Below are 10,451 nucleotides of genomic sequence, written 5' to 3' on the forward strand. Positions count from 1 at the left end.
ATTTTCTCCTTCTTACTTTAGTTGTTATATACACTACTTGCAATAATGTTTGTAATGAACTTACAGAATACTTCAATATATACTAAACATAAACACTTAACGTATGCATAATTTTACATATAAATATGAAATCAAAGGACTTGTCAAGCTTTTCAATGTAGTAATGCATGGGGACACAGAAGTAGCATGGAAAGGTAAAATTTATATTTCTGGTTTCCTATGTCATAATGTAAACTGTCCAAGTTCTTCTGGCCTCTCTAAATAGCATCCATTTTGCCATAAACTTTTGAATTTCAGTTTCATTCATAGAACTTCCCTTCTCCTTCCAACATCTTCTGCAGTACAATCATCACAGCATTATTTTCACCAGAATGCTTCCTTTCCAATGAAGAACAAATGTTGTTTTCCACCAGAGTATTTCCACTGATGCATTTCAGAATGGACTTAATGAAGCCAGTCACAAGTCTCCCACACTGAAGAAAATGTATAAGGCATGGACAGTTACAGGAACCAATACCATTAAGCCTTTGTTTTCTAGTATTTTCTAGTTTATAGCTTTCTGTAGTACTTGTAGTGCATGAAAACCCTAGGATAGAAGGATGAATTATGTTGTTTCCTTTAGCTTGTTCCACGTGTCTGCTCCCAGGACCTTTGTCTTACTTGGGGATTTTAGAACTTCTCTAAATGCAAATCCATGTGTGGTTCTTTTCCTTCCAACCCACACAAACTTCTCTCCATCTCCTGTTTTCTCAAGCTCCCCGCCCCGCACTTCACTAGCCTAATATACTATTTCACACAGGGATATTAAAACCTACTTAGGGTTAAATTAACTCTTGCTACTCTCAAAACTAAAGTGTTCTAGAAATAAGTCTTTACTTATCTCACAGCCTGGAGTTGAGATAAGTTAATCCTGTACGCATAAATGTACCCAAAGACCCTAGTCCTATAGATCAGGTCACAATGCACTAAAATCTGCCTGACTTACTCTTAAGGAACAATCCTAATCATAATTCTCTGCCGTGGGAAGCGAGTAAGTCATTCTTTCAGCATACACTGCCAGTTAGTACTGATCCTACATCACCATGAGTCAAGAAAATTGCTGCATTTTAACACAGTTTAGATCTATACGGCAATGGCCTGAGCTATACTACCAGTAAATTTCATTCAAGCTCACAGAGCACTTCTGCCGAGGCTACCACCAGTCCTTCTGTCTCTACCTTTACCGACTCTACTGTACTCAACATGGCAGCCAAAGTTTTCCCCATCGCAATCGGGTTGTCACTACTCTGCTCAAAACACTATAGCAGCTCTCATGCCATTCAAGTAAAACCGGAGCTTATGCCTCCTGTTACTGCCAGTATCCAGCCTTCAGATCTTAACTACTTACTGCTATGCAGACAGCACAGCTCTTTAACTGTTTCTAGGCTGTAACAGAAGGCTAGGCTCTTACCCTTCTCTCACCCTGACACTCCTTCCCCAGAGTATCCAATGGCTTTACTCATCTTCCACTGCAATATGTATCAAATAGAAACTTCTCTATGCAGTCGGCAGACCATCACAGAAATCCACCAGCAATCCGAATTCAGAAGTGTGGGGTCCAGTGCAAGACACTCCTGCAACTAAAGCTTGGAGGACATTATGGAACGGAAAAGGCATGAGAAAAATCTGCAAGTTCTGGGGATTTCCTGAAAAATTGTCTCTCTGTAATGGAAGAAACTACACCCATAAATTCTTAGCAGTATGACTGCTGAACATGATGTGAACAAGGACAGCATGAGTAGACATGCCAATGCAGATGGGGAAAGTCCAAGACATGTCAACCCTTCACAAAGAACTACAGGCCAACAAAGGATGCTGATAGTGAAAAGCAGTCATTCCCAGGGAAGACACATCAATTGGTTAAACCATGCCAAATAATCACACCTGAAAATATACATACAAGTTATGCTATACAGACTACCAGGTCATATTTAGAAATATATATATGTATACACATGTGGATATATACGTGCAACAACAATCAATGAGAAAAGAGAAGATGAATTTTAAAAAGAGCAGGGAGGGATATATGGAATGTCTTGGAGAGAGGCAAGAGGGCAAAGAAATTGTCGTATTATAATCACAAAAAAAAATCTTTAAGAGAAAGGCATCCAAATAATACATATAAGTGTTCATGTAGAAGCTCCTGTTTTTTCACTTTTCTACTGTCATTATTTTCCTATATCATACTACAAATCTGTTTTTAATTTATTTAGAGCTCATTTTACTTTACTAGAATATATGTTTCATGAAATTTTTGTAAATATTGAACATAGATGTATCTTTGGGTATTAAACACCCTACCAAGATGTTGCTTCTTACTGTGTATGTGTGTGTTTGTATGTGTGTGGTGTGTATATATGTAAGTGTGTGTGAGTATGTGTGTGTGTGTGTGTGTGTGTGTGTGTGTGTGTGAGAGAGAGAGAGAGAGAGAGAGAGAGAGAGAGAGGGAGAGAGAGTGTGTAAACATGAGTTTGGTTCCTTTTTCACTTTCTATCTTCAAGGTCCCTTGGAAATGAAACAACTCAAATCTATATTTCAAAATTAATATCACCTATGAATGTGGACTTTAACTAGCTATGTGGTTCAAAGCATGTCTCTTTGTCTATCATATGGTAAGAAGCTTGAACCTTTGTTTACTCAATGCAATGTGGATGTGCTTTTATGCCTCAGCCTTAGCTGTTGTGATCACACTATTCTGGGGCCAACATCTTTTCTCTAAGTGCCAATGCAATTCACAAGTTTCATGCACCTCAGTGGAATTAGGACATGAAATATTATTTGAAAATTAGCATTCTTGGATGAAATAGTCCTTTAACATTTTATTCAAATATTTGCTGCCTAACATTGTGACATTATGGAACTGTGACAATGCAGCCACAGATGTGTGGATAAATATGAACATGAGGGCAGCACAGTGTTGTCATTCTCCATATTTAAAAATCATCAATCTATGACCAAATGTTTCTATCACCTCATTCACAGGTGGTTTATTGAGTTAAAATCACAAGAATCAAAGAACTTTACACAGATTTACATAAAGTAGTGCTAAGGACAGAGAAGAAAGAAAGCAGTGTCTGCATTTTCTGAGGCAGTGAGCCTCCCTGAGTGCTCCTGCCTAATTACAGCAGGTGATTTTTATTTAGCTGAATACAAAGCACACTGTTGCAGGAATGGGATTTGCTAGGACTGTTTTCAAAAGCATGCAGACTGCAAGTATGCACGTCATTACCAACACATAAGAGACCTGTGATTTCCTCTCCCAGCCATCTTCACTTGATTCTACTGCTTTTTCACAGAATTGGATTAAGAGGGAAGAGGTCTGTCCCTGTGCCAACACACATGAAAGGAAATCAAAGGGGAACTGAAAGCAGACACTGAATGTATCAGATTCCTTTTAGGCACGAAGCCTAATTTTCAATAGAGCCACTCCTTAAATACTGTCAGGCCTGCACCCTTCACTGAGTCTTTAGGGCTCCTGGGATATTGATATAAACTAATTTGTGTGGCTGAATTAGGATGAGGTTTCTGATACTTCAGCAATGACAATTTCACGGTATAGAAATAAATAAGAAGGCTAAGCTAATGGTAAGGAGCTTATCCTGTCATGACTTTAAAAATAAATAAATAAGAAGCAGTGTCTTTGTTCAGGTCCAACTGACTCAGATTTCCCCTGAGGCTGTCAACCCTTCAACATAGGAGAGCATAATCTTGGGAACAAATCGGGGGAGGGGCATAAAAGATAGTGGAGCATGTGGAGGGAAACAAAACTTACTGGTGATGTTCCTGTGCTGATGGAGATGGAGGCATAAGCAGCCTCACTGCTTCATCTCGTGTTAAAAATCAAAGGAAGAGATATAAGTTCTGAGGTCAGGAGGCATAAACAATACAACCCACCACATTGTACATATATCTTAATTTAACTGGAGAAGATATTCATCAATTCTGAAATTAAGGTACTTTGTTTCTGAAGAGTTATATGAGCCAAAGAGACAGTAGTACCTGGGGTTGAATACCATGTGGCTGTACACTGTGTGTGTGTGTGTGTGTGTGTGTGTGTGTGTGTGTGTGTATGTGAAGGGGGTGCGTTTTTGTGTGGTGTGACTCATAGATAATTGCTTCTTCCTCTCTGTGATCTTCACCTGTACATGAAAATAAAATATGGAGTCCAAAATGTAGCAATTTAGGTGATATAAAAATACCTAAAAGCATTTATCACCTGTAAAAATGTTAAACATTTATCTAAATAAGAATCTTAAATCTAATCCTGTTGTGTAGCGTTAGATATAAAATTAAAGGAAGAAAAGCTATGAAAAAAATTTAATTACATTTTCAACCTTATCATTACGTGTGGTGCTATTCATCCCTTCTAAATTGTGTATATGACAGCTGGTGACTTTACAGATATGAAAGACACTTTTAAATGACAGGAGGTATGCTCAAATTCTCATGGCTGCAAGAAATCATGAATCAAATACTGGTTCTTTGAAAGGATTGGGGGAAAGAGTCCAATGCAAATGGGTGATCCGCTTCAAAGGTGAGCCAGGAATATAAAAGATCAAGGCCAAGGTATGTGGTGTTCTTGATTTCATTCTGAATCTATTTTCATGTCTAAGAAATCTGCCCTCAGGTTTCAAGGCAAGGCACAATTCCAGTTGGCAAATGTAGTGCAGAGGGGAGTTCAGGACATTGTCAGAGGCATCACAAGAGAACACTAAAAGAGATCCAAAACAGAAGCCATTCCCTGATCTAAGAGCCTGTCTAGGGATTAAGATCCCCAACTCAGTCAAGCCTGGGCCAAGAATGCAATTCTGTGTCAGGATCCTTCGTAAAGGAGAAAGACAACTCCCAGGAAGAAGCGGCAAAATGCCAGGATCCCATGTTCTCCCTGGTTGAAGGACTGAAGAGTTCCAAGCCTGCAGGTGGGAGAGTTTTAGAGCCCACGGCTGTGGAAAATGGCACTGGCCCTAATTGGTAACATCTGCAGATTCAGGCATTCACTTTGCCACCAGTTGTAACACATCCCCAGAAGTCAGCAACCACAAGTGTTTCCTAAGTCCCAGAGTCGTATCTAACCATCTCTGGGAGAATGGAATGTGTCAGTGAGAGGGGATCTGCCCCTCCCGCCTCCCCTGAACAAAACTCCGCTGTTCAGGAGTTCTCAGAAGAGAAACAGAGGAACACAATGCAGATGAACAGTTCAAGATACTCTGTCAACACAATTGTTCGTGAAAATGACACCAGGTATGTCTCCCAGTAACCACAAAGGAATATTCCCCTTGGTGAGTTTTACCCCAAACTGGAGGTGAGGAGCGTATTTAGATTTCAAATGCAGCGCACAAGCATGTGTCAGAGCCGAAAGGCAATATTTGGTTTGGGTGCTAAAATGAAAGAGCAAGTGTACCTGTGGAGATTATCCCTGCCAGGCAGAAAGTACTAATCAGTGCAGTATACAACCAGGCTAGGTGTGCAATTAGCCCACAGAATTAAGCATTTGATACAGAAGAGCTAAAAGGACCAGGACTGAGACAAATGAGAAAGTCCTGATTTTAACAGCAATAGTCCCTGACAAAGGCTGTGAGTGATTTGCTTCTAAATGAGATCAGATATTTCCTAAACTCAGCTGGGAGAACTTAATGTAAGCTGGCCATCATCATCATCATCATCATCATCATCATCATTATTATTATTATTATTATTATTATTATCAATTATTATCATCATCATTTCACTGCAAACAATTAAATGTTTGGCTAGAGAAGAATTTTTGAAAACTTTATTTAGGACCAAAGCCAGCTTTGGTATTTTGAAAAAACAAATAGAGTGTGTTGCATTATAAAACTTGGGATGAAACAAAATATTTACCCCCAAAATTTGCCTCCAGGTACTTGTAGTGAAATTCAGGCAGCACTTTTAGCATGATTTGAAAAGAAATTTTAGGCAAGTCCCTTTAGAAATTAAAGGCATATCTCAAAAGACAAATTAATGATGTTATCCCAGCTATCAGGAGTCAGTTCTGCATGATCCTGAGAGCAGATACACCATAATACTAAAGGAAACATCAGGGTGTGCCATGAAGATGCTGAGGTTCCATGAGGATGATGAGCAGGAACGTGCATAGAAGATAAACAAGCCATGATGATTAGACATCTGACTGAATTGAAGGCAAAATAATGGTTAGAAGAAGAATAGCCACAGGAAATCAGCACATCAAGCAACAAATTGATAATCATTAGTCCAGAGATTAACCAAGGCAGCTTGGTTTTAAGAACTTTAAGCAGGATCAGAACACACATGGCCATGATATCAGAGTTCACCTGCCATTCATTTGCTTCCTGCTTCAAGATTCTTAAAGACAGTATTCATATATGCCAGAGCCCCAAGTACTGATGGCTTAAAAGACTGTCAGTGAACAGCAGAGTAATGAAATAGATATCATGGATCTGAAGTCCAAGAACTGTTGTTTAGACTAATTCTGCAAACTCCCCTACTCCTACCCTTAGTCCTGTAAACTTTAGTATGCACAGCATTTCAATTTGCGAGAACACACGTCAGTATTAAGTGAGGTTGGAGACAGAACTTCTACAGAAAACTCATATGCGTTATTAAAAATTCTTTTAAAAAGTCTTTAAAATGTGTAATGTGTAAAAACTAATGCTAAGCACTCTATATCTCTTTCATTTCTCTGGTTAAGGTCTCTGAGGTTTAGCAACATTGCCTGATTTAGTATATGGAGAAAGTGAAGCTGATTTTCCAGTGTCTCATTTCCTATACTACATGAGGTCAAAGGTCAGATAAAAGCAAAAAAAAAAAAAAAAAAAAGTAAATTCTGATCAGCCATAGAACCATAAACTGTACATTTAACCACCTTACCAACAAAGGACCCCATACTCTCTAAGGATTTTTAGCACTAGTATCTGAAGAGTTTCGTGGTGACACTGCACCAATTCCCAATCCACCGTTATTTTTGAGTTACTTGTTTGTTCATTTTTCCCCTTTATGTGAACTCAGTCAAATTTTTATTTCAAACTTTCCTTATTCATACTTCAGGAGGATCCAAGGTAGTAGTGGAGCCAAATGCACACCTTGCTTGATAAGCAGGAGAGCAGTGATTGTTCAGCAACCTAAGGTCCAAACTAAGAAATACAAAATACCACATGAGAGGGGTGCAAACCATGATAAGCATGGGCAGGTGTGGCCTCAGGCCACACAGCGAATCAACAGAAAATGTCCTGAGTCCCTGAAGGCACAGCCACCTGCTTCAAGGCCAAGCCACAGCATGCCTTGCAGGAGTGCAGTTTCTGATCTCTTAGGCAGAAAGGGAGCTGTACGCTGCAGAAACTCCAGCATCTGCATTGCTGGCCCACTGGAGACTGCACAGCCTAGATAGTGGGTGGATGTGACCTCAGGTCCCCAGGCCAACCCACAGACTGACTGGCAGCAGCACACCTGGCCTGAGTGCAATCTCTGACCTCCTGGGCTCAGAGGGAACTGTGAACTGCTAAAGAACTGGGTAGTACACTGCCCTCCAACTCCTAGAGGCAAGCTGGTCCACAGGAGCAACTCTCTGCTCAGATATCTTTCTGCCTGATCCCCCAGCCTACCTGGTTCACAATCAGAGAGACAACAGAGACAATGAACTCAACAGAGGTGCCTGATCTCCCTGGGTCATTAACAAGGAGCCAAAGAGACAGTGATTTTAGCAGAAGTAAGTTGGCACAGAGTTGAAACCCCTTTGTCCATACCTACCCCCAAACTTTCTGACCATCAGAGACCACAAAACCACTTAACACCAGAGACATCACAATGGGAAGAGGTCAGTGTAAGAACACAAGCAACAACTACCAGGACCATCTGATACCACAATAAACCAACAGTCCCACCACCACCACAATAAGCACTGGAGATAATATCACATCTGACACACAGGAAAAAAAACTTCAAATCTGAGTTATGAAAATAATAAAGGTCGTAAAGGAGGAAAATAAATGTCTCAACTACAATAGGAATACACAAAGAAAAGAGATGAAAGAATTGAAAAGAAATCACTTAAAGAAATTAGTGAAAGACAGAAAACTATAATCAAATGGGAGAAGAAAAGAATAAAAGGATATGAGACATTAAAATGGAGATAAAATGAATAAAGAAAACATAATCTGAGACAATCATGGAAATAGAAAACCCAGGGAGGAGGACAGGATCGACAGACACAAGCATTACCAACAGAATACAACAGCTGGAAGAAAGAACCTCAGGGATAGATGATATGGCTGAAGAAATTGATACAAAAGTCAAAGAAAATATTAAACCTAAAGAGCTCCTTAAATAGAACAGCCAAGAAATTGGGAAACTATGAAAAGACCAAACCTAAGGATAATAGGAATAGAAGAAAAAAAGCTGGAGTAGCCATTCTATTATCTAATAAAATAGACTTTCAACCAAAACTAATCAAATGAGATAGGGAAGGACACTTCATACTGATTAAAGAAAAAATACTCCAAGAAGATGTCTTGAGTTTGAACATCTATGTCCCAAATTCGGGAGCACACATAGTCATAAAAGAAACAGTACTAAAACTTAAATCACACATCAAACCCCACACATTCATAGTGGGAGACTTTAAAACCCACTCTCCCCAATAGACAGATTATCAAGACAGAATCTAAATGTAGAAATAAAGAAACCAATAGATGCCATGAATCAAATGGACCTAACTGAAAAATACAGAACATTCCAGGCAAACCAAAAATAAAACACCTTCTTCTTAGCACCTCACATTACCTTCTCCAAAATTGAGCATATACTTGTCCACAAAGCGAACCTCAACAGATACAAGAATACTGAAGTAATCCCTTGTGTCTTATCAGACCACCATGGATTAAAGGTGGAACTTGAAAACAACAGGAAGAATAGAAAGCCTACAAGCTTATGGAAACTGAACAACTTCCTACTCAATGGCTTCTGGGGAAAGGGCAAAATAAAAAAATAATTTTAAAATTTCCTAGAATTCAATAAAACTGAAGGCACAACATACCCAAGCTCAAGGAACACAATGAAAGCAATGCTAAGAGAAAAGTTTATAGCACTAAGTGCCTTTATAAAGAAATTGGAGACATCCATACTAGCAACTTAACAGCATACTTGAAAGATCTGGAACAAAAAGAATATACCTAAGAGGAATAGATGGTTGCAAAATAGCAAACTCAGGGTAGAAATCAATAAATTAGAAACAAAGAGAGCAATTCAAAGAATCAATGAAACCAAGAGCTAGCTCTTTGAGAAAGTCAACAAGATAGACAAATCCTTAGCCAAACTAACTAAAAGGCAGAGAGAGAGTATTCAAGTCAACAAAATAAAAAATGAAAAGGAAGGCATAATGACAGACACCAAGGAAATTCAAAGAATCATTAGGTCTTACTTTAAAAGCCCATATACCACAAAATTTGAACATTGAAATGAAATAGACAATTTTCTTGATAGACATCAACTACCAAAACTGAATCTAGATCAACTAAACAAATTAAATAGTTCTATATCTCCTAAGGAAATAGAGACAGTCATTAAAAGTCTACCAACCAAAAAATGCTCAGGGCCAGATGTATTCTGCGCAGAATTCTACCAGACCTTCAAAGAAGATGTAATACAAATTCTCTCGAAACTATTCCAAATAGAATCAGAAGGAATATTACCATACTCACTCTATGAGGTCACAATCACCTTGATACCTAAGCCACACAAAGATCCAACAAAGATAGGGAATTTCACACCCATTTCTTTTATGAACATAGATGCAAAAAATACTCAATAAAATACTTGCAAACTAAATCCAAGAAAACATCAAAAATATCATTCACCATGACCAAGTAGGCTTAATCCCAGGCATGCAGAGGTTGCTCAATATACAGAAATCCATCAATATAATTCATCGTATAAAAAACTGAAAGAAAAACCACATGATCATCTTAGAGGCTGAAAAAGCATTTGACAAAATTGAACACCAGTTCATATTAAAAGTCTGAGTAATATTGGGGATACAAGGTACATACCTAAACATAGTACAGGCAATACATAGAAAGCCTATAGCCAACATCAAACTAAATGGAGAGAAACTTAAATTAATTCCACTGAAATTAGGGACAAGACAAAGCTGTCTGCTCTCTCCATACCTCTTCAATATAGTACTTGAAGTTCTATCTAGAGCAATAAGACAAATAAAGGAGATCAAGGGATACAAATTGGAAAGAAAGAAGTTAGGTTATCATTATTGGCGGATGATGTGATAGTATGTATAAGTGATCCCAAGAATTCTACCAAAGAACTCCTACAGCTGATAAACACCTTCAGCAAAGTGGCTGGATACAAAATCAACTAAAAAAACAGTACCTCTCCTATATACAAACAACAAATGGGAT

The 10,451-nt window shown here is 38.6% G+C and overlaps 1 long non-coding RNA gene across 1 annotated transcript; it reads right to left on the reverse strand.

The window, feature by feature from the left end:
• Nucleotides 1–265: 265 nt before the first annotated feature.
• Nucleotides 266–9,661, reverse strand: LOC311602890. The gene is made up of 3 exons (XR_014780887.1): nt 9,616–9,661; nt 3,815–3,869; nt 266–473 (listed from the first exon to the last, which is right to left on the reverse strand). It is a non-coding gene; the product is annotated as an uncharacterized lncRNA (long non-coding RNA).
• Between the last annotated feature and the right edge of the window lie 790 nt (nt 9,662–10,451).

Source organism: Acomys minous (assembly GCF_964271855.1).
Source record: "Acomys minous genome assembly, chromosome: 8".
NCBI lineage: Eukaryota > Metazoa > Chordata > Mammalia > Rodentia > Muridae > Acomys > Acomys minous.